Below are 14,124 nucleotides of genomic sequence, written 5' to 3' on the forward strand. Positions count from 1 at the left end.
AGGAAGCAGCAGCAGGTTGAATGTTTTATTGCTGATCTGCGTTACCTCGCCCAGAGGTGCCGATTTGAAACTATGACTGACCAGCTTACTAGAGACATTCTAGTGACAGGGATGCTCGATCAGAAATTACGATCGGAGCTATTAAGGAAACCAGATCTTACTCTGACCGAAGCCATGCACGCATGCCGGTTGGCTGAAGTCGTTCACCCGCTGTTCGCACAGCGGGGGTCTGACAACAAATCGATCAATTTAACCGGTCTCGACAGACCCCGTCCTAAAATAGACAACACCAGACCTATGCCGCGGGCCAGCTACATCCCCGGCGGCTATGCTGTTAAAAAGTGCCCAAATTGCAATTATGTGCATTCGATGCAGTCGCAGTGCCCGGCTTACGATAAAACCTGCAATTTCTACAAGAAATTGAACCACTTCTCGGCTGCCGCTCCCGTGGGAAACTTCCCCCAGCTTCTAGACAAGTCCTAAACAACTTGGTGCAAGTTGATAACGAGTTTGGTTCCCAATCCTCTCTCGACACTGCCCCCGACTCTGAGCCAATTAGTTCTCAAGGAGATGCTAGTGTATTCACACTCCTACATGCACCTGCTCGACTCCCGGATCCTTCGGTCCTAGTTACTGTCAACAATTCAACCTTCTCTGCTAAGCTCGACACGGGGGCGAAGGTCAATGTTATGTCAACAAGCCTGTTCAGAAATATTAGGCATAATGAGCAACTAAGTGCAGACCGTTCGACTTTACATGCTTACGGGGGCGAGGTGCTGAAACCAGTGGGAAAGGCCACTTTCAATTGTGTGCTGCAGAGGTCATCGCGGGCTCTCACATTCTATGTTCTCGTCTCTGACTGTGTGACTCTGCTGGGCAACCAGGCATGCCAGGACCTGGGACTGGTCTCGTTCGACCGTACTGTCCATGAGGTGCGGGTGCTGCTGAGTACCTGAGTATCTGAGTACCCGGACCTGTTTGATAATGAGCTGGGCAAGCTGCCTTTCGTCTACAAGATCGCCACCGACCCAAAGGTGGCGCCTGTGGTCCGTGCACCACACAGAGTATCCCTCGCTATGAAGGACAAAGTTGAATCGATGCTAAAGACCATGGTCGCGATGGGAGTGCTGGAGGCAGTTAGTGAGCCCACCGAGTGGGTCTCCACCATGGTTGCCACGCTGAAAAAGGACAAGAACGAGATACGCGTGTGCATCAACCCTAAGGACCTGAACCTCGCAATTAGGCGACCACACTACCCCATGAGGACCGTGGAAGATGTTGCAGCTCAAGTCGGCCAGGCCACGGTTTTCTCCGTCCTCGATGCCAAGAGTTCCTTCTGGCAGATACCACTCGACAAACGCTCCTCCGACCTGACAACGTTTGCTACTCCTTTCGGCAGATTCAAATTCCTGCGGATGCCATTCGGGATCAACTCTGCCAGCGAGGTGTTTCAAAGGTCCATGGAACAGCTGTTCGCTGGCATGCCATGCGCCATCACCGTGGATGATATCCTAGTCTACGGGGAGAATGCCGCTGAACATGACAAAAACCTCCGCTGGGTCCTGGTTCGGGTCTGGCTCGACAGATCAATTTAAAACTGAACCTAAAAAAGTGCAGATTTTGCGTCTCTGAAGTGCCTTACGTCAGACACATCTTCACTTCTGATGGACTAAAGCCTGACCCACAAAAGACTACTGCAATTTCCGAGATGCCAGCCCCAACCGACGTCCTCGGTCTGCAACGTTTCCTGGGCATGGTCAATTACCTCGGAAAGTTTATACCTAATCTCAGTGAGCTGAGCTCGCCCCTGAGGCAACTAACCAAAAAAGACACTGCCTGGTCCTGGTTCCCACAACACCAACAGGCTATCGAATTTCTGAAATCTAAGCTGACCAGCACCCCGACACTTAAATTCTTCGACCTGCGCCGTCCCATTGTTGTTACCTGTGATGCCTCCCGTTTTGGACTCGGTGCTGCTTGCCTGCAGCTCTTTGATGACGGATCGCTGTTACCTGTCTCGTATGCCTCGCGAACGGTATGCTCAGATCGAGAAGGAGCTCCTCGCGGTTGTGTTTGCTTGTTCCAAGTTTAAAGATTTCCTCTTCGGCAGCAGATTCACGGTCGAGACCGACCACCAGCCATTAGTGACTATTCTTACCAAACCCATACATGTTGCCCCAGCCAGACTGCAGCGCATGATGCTGCAGCTACAACGTTTTGATTTCCAACTAGTTTACAAAAAGGGCACTGAAATGCATGTGGCCGATAATCTATCTCGTGCCCCACGGGCCTCCTGTTGGTACTAAACGTCAACATTGTCCCAACCAGGCAGCTTCAGTGCCTGATCGAACACACCCTGCGTTGCAGCAGCTCGCAGCTGTCATCAAGCGCGGCTGGTCCGACAGACGGACAACTTTGCCATCGGGTGCCCAACCGTTCTTCCTGGTCCGCGATGAGCTGGTGATCCAAGATGGTGTTATCGTCAAGGGCCACAAGGTCATGGTTCCAGCCTCTCTCTATACTACAACGCAGCCCACCGCGGTCATCCTGGGGTCGATGCCACTATTTCTCACGCTCAGGGACAATTCTACTGGCCTGGTATGGCCAAATATATCAGGGACCGAGTTTCCTCCTGCTCCACCTGCAACAACCTCGCCCCGCACCAGCAGCGACAGCCCCTTTTGCAGCAGCCGGCGCCTGCCATGCCCTGGACATCGCTGGCTGCCGACCTATTCGAATGGCGGGGCAAGCAGTTTCTCGTCCTGGTTGACTCGTACTCCAACTGGTTCGAGGTGGACCTACTTCCTTCAATCACCTCCGAGATGGTCATCAGCAGACTGCGCAGGCACTTCGCCACTTTAGGTGCCCCTGTCCGCTTGCAGACCGACAATGACCGACAATTTACCAGCACCGAATTCAAAACTTTCACTGCCAGGTGGAACTTTCATTACTACACCAGCAGCCCTGTGTTTCCACAAAGCAACGGACTTGCCGAGCGGGCTGTGAGGAGTGCTAAGGGTCTGCTTGAGCAGTCCCGCCTGTCTAACTCCGACTTCTACCTGGGCTTACTTAACCTCCGTAACATCTCCCGTGACCCGACCATGGGTTCCCCTGCCCAGCGTCTGATGTCGAGGACAACCAGACCACCTATGCCGATCGCTCAACAGATCCTGCTACCTAAAGTGTTTGAGCCTGCCGTTGTCCAACAGCGGATTGAACAGAAACATGAGGTTCAACGGCGTTCCCACGACAGGTCCTGCCGACCGCTGACGTCTCTACGGCCCGGACAAGTCATTCGGATGCAGACCAGCACCGGCTATTCCCGTCTCACGACCGTGGTTGGTGTGGCTGATTCACCTCGTTCTTACCTGGTGGACTATGAAGGGACTGTCTATCGTCGGAGCCGTCAACACCTGTTGGCTGTGAACGAGTCGAAGCCTCCACCTGCGGGTCCTTATGCTTCACCTCTGCGGTTCCAGCCTCCCACTGCCGGCTTTCCTGCTGATCCCTGCATGCCTCAGACCCCTCACTTGTTGCGTTCTCCTCCACCGTTGCCGCCAGGTTCTGGCCGGTTTGCCTCCCCTCCTGCAAGTTCGCCCTCCCCTCCTGTCTCTCCTGCTCCATCTCCTCCTGCTTTAACCTTCTCGCCTGCTTCAGCTGCGCCTTCTCTTCTTTCCGATGGGGGGGGAAAGGCGCTGTACGCACGCGTTCGGATCGCATTGTTAAGCCGCCTGTTCACTATGGCGACTTTGTTTAGATTTGCATACTTTATGTAATCACACTGCCATGGCTCCATTTCATTTTTGATTTCTAAGGGGAAGGATGTAGATGGTTTATGCATGCAACCAATAATATAGCTACCTCAGTACCACTAACCACGCCTTAGTTATCAAGTATAATAACACTCTCTCTCCCCATATATAGCACTCTCTCCAGCACGGTGACAGACTGCGTACAGTTAGTGCTGGATCATGTTTAATCTGTGTGTTTATTAAAGCGTTAAAGTAAAGTTACAAGTGTGTCAGATTCACTTCTTTACACATAGGAAGCATGGCAAGCTGCAGTGTTAAGTAAAACATGATCCAAATTTGAGACAGGAAATATGTTGTCAGGATATTAAAAAAAAAAAGCCATTCTCACCCATTTCAAAAAGGTCAACAGATGTACACTGAGCAAGTTTATAAATATCCTTATCCTTATTTTCCTTGGCAGCAGAAAGCAGAGGTGATTCGCTGATCCTGCAGGAAAGAAAAAAACACAATCTTACTCAGGTTTAAAGTCCTTCAACTTCTCATGATGTGCCTGAGTTCTTCTAACCCACCAACTGGTTGAGGACAAGTATCTGCCCACTGTTGGATCACAAACGCTGGACTCATGACACTTATGGAGTACCTTCATCACGAGACTGCAGCAGTTCAAGAAGTTCCATCCCATCTCCCAAGGCCAACTAGTGATGGCTGATGAATGTCAGCATTATCAGCAACTCCATAGCCTGGCAATGAATTGGACAAAAGTCCATGGTGTACCTTTGAAAGGTAATTAACTATGTAGCGTACAGAAAATAAACAAGTCAATTTGCATGGACCAAAAGGTGAAATAGGTAAAGGATTTTATCTTGTGATCTTCATTACATTAGACATTGGAGGTTCTACTAGAGAAGGAAGACAAGAACCTGTGTTAAGGATCTCATACAAAGGCACTTACTTGGTCCTGCTGTGAAGTGTTAGCCTGGCTTATGTATATGTATCTGGATTTGGACAAAACTCAATGACTGATAGTGACAGTGCAAGGAAATGAACTCTTGCTATAAGCCTGACAGGTACCAATGTATACTCCAGGGAATGCAGATGCTGAATTACAAAGAAAGATACAGGTGTTTAAGTAACTCAGCAGGTGAACTTTTCACCGGGAGCCTGGGATCTCTCGGCAAGATCACCAGTGGTGGAGCTCCATCAAGCTCCACCACTTCGGAAGCCGAGGTCTCCAGTTAGGAAGCGGCCGCTCCAGGTATCCCAAGCCGCTGAGAAGGTTCTCCCGACGCCGGAGCATCATCAGCCGGCGAGAACGGCCTGGAACATCGGGCCGTCGCAGCGGGGACTGCGGAGGCCTCAATAGGCCCGACTATGGGTGGACATGGGGATGGGGACTGGACATTGTGCCTTCCCTCATAACGGGAGCCATTGTGGGGGGATGTTTTTTATGTTTATTGTTCAATTCTTTAATGTTGTGTCTCATCTTTATCTGTGTGCTGCATGGCAAGACAAATTTCACTACACCAATTGGTGTACGTGACAAATAAATGTCCTTTGTCCTTTGTCAGGTAGCATCTCTAGAGCACATGAATCAGTGATGATTCGAGTCGGGACTATTCTTCTGACTGATTGGAGTAGGAGGGAAAAAAATGGTGGAGTGGTGGGGGCAAGGCAAAGCCAGACAAGTGATAGGTGGATACAGATTACAGAGTTTGTCGGGAAGTGGAGTTGTTCAGACCACTGTGGACTTACTGAGTGGCAAAACAGGCTTGAGGGGGTTTACAGCTTACACCTGCAACGGTTCCTAAGAAGCTCTACAATTTATCAACGGCAGACTTTACTGAGTATGTTTGATGAGCCATTCTAGAGGAAGTTTTATTTTGTTTCTGAGCTGTGATTTTTGTGTTTTGTGGGGCTTGATGGGATCTTGTGGAGTTTTACACAGTGTTTAACATGCTTGGCCCATATTATGAGTGTTTGATATGACTATTAGTTGGAGTATCACGGCATCCCACCACTGTTACAGGCTTAGCTTAATTTAGAGATACAGCGCAGAAACAGGCCCTTCGGCCCACTGAGTTCATGCCGACCAATGATCACCCCGTACACTAGCACTATCCTAAACACTAGGGACAATTTACAATCTATACCGAAGCTAATTAGCCTACAAACGTGTAGGTCTTTGGAGTGTGTGAGGAAACTGGAGCACCCGGAGAAAATCCATGCGGGTCACTGGGAGAACGTACAAATTCCATATAGACAGCACTGGTAGTCAGGATCAACCCCGGGTCTCTGGTGCTGTAAGGCAGCAACTCTACTGCTGCGCCACTATGGGAGAATTTGAAAGGTTTGTGTAAAAACCATTTACTCCCTATCTAGCCCATAATTTATCTGCTAGAGTGGTACCATGTGGAAGCCATGTCAGCCAACACATACGTAATTAGATGGCCCGGCCCTCAGCCCACAGCCTTCTACAACATGGGATTTCGAGTGTTCTATAATAACTGTCAGAACAGTGAATAAAAGTTTTATTTCTTTCTAAATTGTGCTGCAACCGCCCTTGTGATTGGTAAGAGAGCCTTGCATTTAACCTGTGCTGGATCTGCTGTGAGTCAGGGGATGTCATAACAGCATTATAGGCCCCCGGGCAAAGCAGTGCACTGGGGGGCCTACATTTCCAGTTTCTTTATGCCGAATCAAATATGCCGTCATGCACTTGCGATGTTCTTCTCCAATAACATTCTACAATACATAGATTATGATGGGGCCCCTATGCTCGTGGGGCCCCAGGCAACTGCCCAGCATGCCCATGCGTTAAGACAGTCCTGTTATGAGTAGGAACTTAACGGTTTAATAAACAGGAGAAAACTAGAAATAATCGAATCATAGAATCACTAAAGACATGCAACACTTTGAGCACATCTCTCAAAAAGCAAAAGCTGTTCAGTCTTGCATTTCCCTAGCCAGATATTTCCTGGAATGCAAAAGTCTTTCCAAGTATCTCTGCTGTTGCTGATGGCGAGCGCACACTGCTCAGCAGTGCCACCTGGTGGCAAACACGGAGCAACTGACAACTGGAGTCAGAACAGCAACAGTGGATATCGGTGAAAAAAGACGCAGAAATAAAAAAAACCCAGTTCTTTCAGAATTGAGTCAATGCCATATTCCACCGTCTTCTAAAATAAGGGCCCCAGTTGTAAATAATGCACCGACAATGAACGTTGCAAACACAACAACAAAGAATCAATGCTCATATAAAAACAGAAAATGCTACAGTAAATACTCAACAGTCAACATTCTGCGGGTAAAGAAGCCGGGTCAACAACGCATTCGGTTTCATTTTAGGTTTCCAATATAATGCAGTTTTTATTTGTGATTTTCAAAGGACACACACCTCTCTCACCACTCACATATCTTCCTTCCCTCGACCTGATCCCGCTCCAGCATTTTGTGTCTATCTTCGGTGTAAACCAGCACCTGCATCTCCTTCCGACACATATCGACCTGGATGTTATTATGTTCGTTTCTCCTCTCCCCCTCCTCAATCTACCGGCTTGCCTGTGGATCGCCAGTTTGTTGGCTCGGGTTCGGTGGCCCAAGTTCCAGGTGCTAAAACTTACCCCCGTCAATACCAGACTTGAGGGAAGAAATATTTGGTGGGAGGATATCTCTCAAATGCGTTGGAGATTCAAGGAAACCATATATACTGGATTCTTGAGCAAAAGGCAAAGTGCTGGAGGAACTCAGCGGATCAGGCAGCCTCTGTGGTGCGAATGGATCTAGACGATGCTTCGGGTCTGTCTATTTCTTTCCCTGGGTATTGCCTGGCCTGCTGGGTTCCTTCAGCGCTCTGTTTTATGCTCCATACTCCACCGATAACGCCTGTTTGTGCTCGCCCCGAGGGACCGAGGTGCAACGTTCCTACCATCAACTACTTATAGTCATCTGGCGCCGATGAGGTCGTTAATGGAGCAATATCATCGCAATATAAGAAGTTCTGGCAGATAACCTTATGTTTGGCCACAAGATACATGGTGCAAGCCGTGGAGACCAGATTGACTTCTTTGTACAACCCATTTTAAGGCTTTTATTTGTAAAGGTTTCTATCCCTTGGTTTGCGGCTGGATTAAACCGGCAGAAGGAGGAATGTCTGAACCCTAAGCCGCCCGAGGGTCTGATTCAGGAGATAAGAACAATCCGTGTTGTAATGACACGACAGTAATGGTCGACAGGGAAGATAGGAGCACATTCTTGCGGGGGATAGATGTGAACGGCGGAGCTGACGAGGGGTACCTTTCGGATGGGCTCCAAAGTAGACTGGCTAACGGGTTACGGATTATTAAAATCACAAATAGTCAATCTATGCGTATTAAAACTTCATACAGAAATAATAAAGTAAGAAGGTAAATGTGGCGAGGTAGGTGACGTTTCGCCCCGTGTCCCGGCTCCGTGGACAGTGGGGAAGTTTCGGAGCCACCTGACTTTCACACTCCACGACCGGGGCTCTGAGAGCTACGAGCCGGAGTTGTTCCACGTCCCCCCCTCTCCCCTAGACCACCCGATTTCCCCTCCCTGACGGCGCTGTTGCCGGCTACAGGCTGGAACGACCCCTCCCGGCGCTCACCTCCTCTGCTGAACGACGTGCATCTCGTAGACTCGCGGCCCCGGACGCAGCCCCAGCCCCGGCTCCGGCCACAGGGACCGGAGCCAACTCCCCACTGCAGGTCTCCAGCCTTCCCAGAGCAGCACCGGCATCTTCCTCCTGTCCTCTCCTCCTAGTCCAGTCCCAACTCAAGGGACACGGTGGCAGGAGCGGGCTCTTAGTCGCACACCGAGCCACAGCGTGTAATGTTTGGAGAATGACTCTGACACTTTATAACGGATCACGATTCTTATGATATTGGTTTAAACTGTTGGCACCTTGGTCCTGACGGAGTGTTTGGAACAGGGGGCGGACTGTGACGCCTTTGAGGAGGAGCCATAACTAGTGAAGTTTTGTTTTAACACTTTGAGCCCTGGTCCCCCTGTTAAAATCTGTGCCCCTCCCTCCCCCCCCCCCCCCCCCCCCCCCCACACCCCCCTCAAACCCCCCTCAATCGATGGGTCCCTCGACTGTTCTGTGTGATCCATGAGACTTCAATCCCCATTCTCTTGGCCAGAGACCAACACTCTCTACTCCGGTTCTCTGCAACTCATTCCTCCACTTTTTCGCTGATAAAATTAACATCATTTATCAATCTTTATCCCCTGTATCTGACCCCCTAGCATCTACTCCAGCACCTGCCAAGGCCCCTCTTCTCCCCATCTCTACTGACCTCCCGACCCCTCCTCCACACTGCCTCCTCTCCCAGTTTGACTGAGTCTGAGTTGGATGATCAGCCATGATCATATTGAATGGCGGTGCAGGCTCGAAGGGCCGAATGGCCTACTCCTGCACCTATTTTCTATGTTTCTATGTTTGACCCGGTCACCCCTCCTGAAATCTCCAAACTCATCAGCTCTTCCAAACCCACTACCTGCTCCCTTGACCCCCTCTCCACTCCCCTGCTGAAGTCCTGCCTCCCCGTCCTCTGCCCCTACCTCACTAACCTCTTCAACGCCTCACTGTCCCAAGGAACTGTCCCCTCTGCCTTCAAAACTGCTGCTGTCACCCCAATTTTAAAGAAACCTGGTCTGGATCCCTCCTCTCTCAACAACTACCGCCCAATCTCAAACCTCCCCTTTCTTTCTAAAACCCTGGAGCGTATCGTCACCTCACAACTTCAATCGCATCTCCATGCCAATAATCTATTCGAACCCCTCCAATCTGGTTTTCGCCCCCTCCACAGCACAGAAACCGCTCTCCTCAAAGTCCTCAATGACCTCCTCACCTCTGCTGACACCGGTTCCCTCAACATCCTCATCCTCCTTGACCTGAGTGCAGCCTTCGATACCGTGAGCCATAACATTCTGCTCACCAGACTCAAAGACCTCGGTATCGAAGGTACTGCACTCAGCTGGCTCCATTCCTACCTTTTCAACAGATCCCACTTCATCTCTCTCCATAACCACACCTCTGCTACAGCCACAGTCACTCAAGGCGTTCCCCAAGGCTCTGTACTCGGCCCCCTCCTCTTCATCATCTACAACCTCCCCCTTGGTCAGATACTCCGCCACTTCAACCTGGACTTCCACTGTTACGCCGATGACACCCAGATCTACCTCAGCACCAAATCCCCCCACAACCCCCCCCCCCCCCTCTCCCATATCAACTCCTGTTTGTCAGCTATAAAAATCTGGATGCAACATAACTTCCTCAAACTCAACAGCGATAAAACAGAATTCCTCCTCATAGGCTCCAAATCCACACTCAGCAAAATCAATAATCCCACTCTCACCATCGACGGCACCATTGTCTCCCCATCTCCCCAGGCCCGCAACCTTGGCGTGATCTTTGATTCCACCCTCTCCCTTGAGCCTCACATCCGCCATGTCATTAAAACCTCCTTCTTTCACCTCCGCAACATCGCCAAAATCAGACCCTCTCTCACACCCCCCGCTGCTGAAAGACTCATCCATGCCTTCATCTCCTCCCGACTGGACTACTGCAACTCACTTCTCCTTGGCATCAGCTCCAGCTACATCAACCGACTACAACTGGTCCAGAACGCAGCCGCCCGACTCATCACCCACACCAAATCCTGGTACCACATCACTCCAGTCCTCAAACAACTTCACTGGCTTCCCATCTCCCACCAGATCACCTACAAAATCCTGGTCCTCACCTACAAAGCCCTCCACCGTCTGGCCCCCCCATATCTCACTGACCTCCTCTCCCCCTACCAACCCTCACTGTCCCTCAGATCCACATCAGCCGGTCTCCTCTCCATCCACAAATCCAACCTCCGCAGTTTTGGGGACAGAGCCTTTTCCAGGGCAGCTCCCAGGTTCTGGAACTCCCTCCCCCAACTGATCCGCAATTCTGAGTCCCTCACCATCTTCCAGTCCCGCCTCAAGACCCATCTCTTCACCTCTGCCTATCCTTAGCCCCACGTCCCCCTCCCTTTTCATCTGTGCTTGAATTGTTGCTCATTTTTTGGTTTGTTTTGTTTTGTTTATGTTTTGGTTTTTTGCCTTACCTTGTAAAGCGTCTTTGAGTCCCTGAAAAGTGCTATATAAATTCAATTTATTATTATTACTATTATTATTATTACCTCTTTTTCTTTTTCTCTTCTTACTTTTCTTGTTAAAAAAAGAAAAAAGAAAGTTGTACAGCGAATAATTCAAGTGCAGTTTCATACCATTTCAAGCAGTGTGCAAGACCACCAAATTCAAGTGCAGTTTCATACCATTTCAAGCAGGGTGCAAGGCAACCAAATTCAAATGCAGTTTCATACCATTTCAAGCTGGGTGGAAGACCACCAAATTCAAATACAGTTTCATACCATTTCATGCAGGGTGCAAGGCCACCAAATTCAAATGCAGTTTTATACCATTTCAAGCAGTATGAAATCACACATAAAAAACACACACAGTTCAGTAGACATTCAGTATGTTCAGTTGATTCACAGCTCAGACAGAGAGTCGTGACCTCTCCCTCCCAATCTTGCAGGGACTGAGCCACGCCCATACGTCGAGCTTTTATACTCCATCCCCCTCCCACTGGAAGGGGCGTGGCCTTCATGGCGTGATTGACAGGTGAGAGAATCTCAACATTTTTTAAACATTAATAAGTCTTTTATTTTTCACCGATGGGAAAAATCCTCTTGGCCTGCGCAGCGGAGGGGGACCGAGTAAGATGGCCATAAAATCACAGCCGTAAGTGGTAGCGTTTTTTCTAAAATCAATATGCAGTGCATACAGGAAGTGGTCAAGATTTGAGTTTTAATTATATAGATGTGTGGGGCAAGATTTTGACCGGGAATGGTATGTGCCTGGAACATGCAGTTTTTACCCAATGAAATGTGTTTTTTTTTCAGATTTCCAACATTTGAGTCTTTGTATAACTGATCTGGTGAACAGTCCCTGGAGAACACCTAATGTGATCTTATGATCCTATGAACATGGATAGGTGACATTTTGTGTTCGGACTATTTTTCAGACTGATAGAATGATGGCATGAGTTTCAGTTTCTTTATGACCTACTCCTGCTCCTTTATGTTTTACTCTGATTTCCTCCTTCTCTGACAGTCACCTGGGATCCAGGATGATGTACTTTCTCTCTGGTTCTGTAGGTTTTGAGGTCACAGTGAAAATTGCACACTTCCACAGATGAGCGGGGGGGGGGGGGGGGGTGGTGGGATGATTATTTTGGGAAGCGGTGTGCTTATCTTTCTATGTATACCCACAATAAAGAGACCAATGGCATGCTAATTGTTCAGTTCTCCATCAGAAACATAGAAACATAAAAAATAGGTGCAGGAGTAGGCCATTCGGCCCTTCAAGCCAGCACCGCCATTCAATAAGATCATGGCTGATCATCCAAAATCAATACCCCATCCCTGCTTTTCCCCCTTATCCCTTGATTCACTTAGCCCTAAGAGCTAAATCTAACTCTCTCTTGAAAACTGAGTGGACAATTTAAAATACCCTGAGAACCTCCTTGAATTGTTTCCTATGAACTTCTGGAAATCTTTTTCCATGACAGAACTGGGAGTCAAACGTCAACCTTGTTTATTTATCCTGATAATGTATTTGGAAGAATTTGTTTAGACAGTATTGGTTGTGAAGACAAGGACTAGTCAAGGGTCCAACAGAGATGCCACTATCTTGACCAACCTCAAGAACAGAGGCAGGAACAATAGTGGTGTCATCATAAGCCACTTCCCCTCATTGCATTCCCTACATAATGGTGAAGAAGCCAAGTGAGCATGATGACAATTCAAGAGAAGTACTGAGAGCAGCATCAAACATTGTAAATGCCTTTCTTGATCTTACTAATGTCTTTCACCCAGGTAGTCAAGAGGGACAACGGAGGATACTTCTTGGATTTAGCTCCACTCTAAAATGCAATCAGTCAACGTCATCTGCATGATGGCCTGGACACTGAGATGTCAAATAATGGGTCTACAGCTGACCCAGCATCTGGAGAGACAGGTTCATGGTGGGGTTGCATCATTACACAAACTCGACTCTGAGTGGTTTTTGGTTCATTATCTGACCGCCAACAAGGTTCCTATTGGAGGGGGTTCAATCTACAGAACAAGTTGGAAATAGATCAAACTTACACCGCTTACACTCCAGAACCAAGTTCACGCCATCCTCACTTGCGCCTTACATCTACGCACATTACCAGGTCCTGAAAATCCCCCCACCAATTTCAAATGATTCTGATGAAATAGGGACAGGTTTATACACTAAAATATTGCCATGTCCCCATGATAGGATGGGGATGTAGTGGGGAAAGCAATGATGCAAGATTCCTCTTCTAATTAAGGCAGGGCATTGATCTTTAGTATTGGTGATCGTAGTTCGAATGGCAGCAAAATTCCTTTGCAACATGGGCAAGTCGCTCAATCGTTCTGCAAAGAATTCTTGATAGAGAAATAATTCCCTTGAAGATCCCTCTAGATGGCAGCAACTCACCACCTGGGAAGGAGCCATAGCTTTGGAAAGACTGTGACCACTGGATAATGCTGATCTCCACAATAAGCTGTTGGCAGTTGTTCTTCACTGCGGCCATTCCCCAGTTAAGTCATCCTGCTGCCAATATACTGAAGAACAAGGAGATACAAGAAACTGCAGATGCTGGAATCTAGAGCAAAAAATAAAGTGCTGGAGGACATCTGCAATTGAAGAATGTAATATTGGGCTGTAAGCTGCCCAAGCAGAATACAAGGTGATGTTCCTCCAGTTTGTGAGCGGCCTCACTGGCAATGGAGGAAGCCAAGGAAAGAAAGGTCGGAATGGGAAGGGGAGTTAAAATGTTTAGGAACTGGAGATCCAGCAGGGCTTGGTGGATGGAACACAAGTGTTCATCAATGATTGCCTAGTCTACGCTTGATCTGGAGGCCACATTTGAAGCTTACATCCTGATGGTATGAACAATGAATTCTTCAATTTCACGCATTAACCACCCTCCCACCCCCTCCTCTTCCCCGTGCTCCCCCCTGGGTGCGCACCCATCTTTCCCATCATCCCCCACAGTCACCCTACGCCCACCCTATTCCTGTCTCCTCATTCATACTCTTATCTCCCATCCCAGAGTCTCCAATTTCCCGTTTCCCTCCTTTCTCGTCCACCATGAATCCTTCCAGCTATATCCCTCCTGTGGCTTTATATTTCACTCCACTTCTTGATGATGATGAGGATGATACTTTGTGTTGCATACAATCCAGTAAAATCATACGATAGGTACGAAAGTGCAATGATTGTAGTGTAATAGTAGACTTCA

Source organism: Amblyraja radiata, chromosome 26, assembly GCF_010909765.2.
Source record: "Amblyraja radiata isolate CabotCenter1 chromosome 26, sAmbRad1.1.pri, whole genome shotgun sequence".
Taxonomy (NCBI): Eukaryota; Metazoa; Chordata; class Chondrichthyes; order Rajiformes; family Rajidae; genus Amblyraja; species Amblyraja radiata.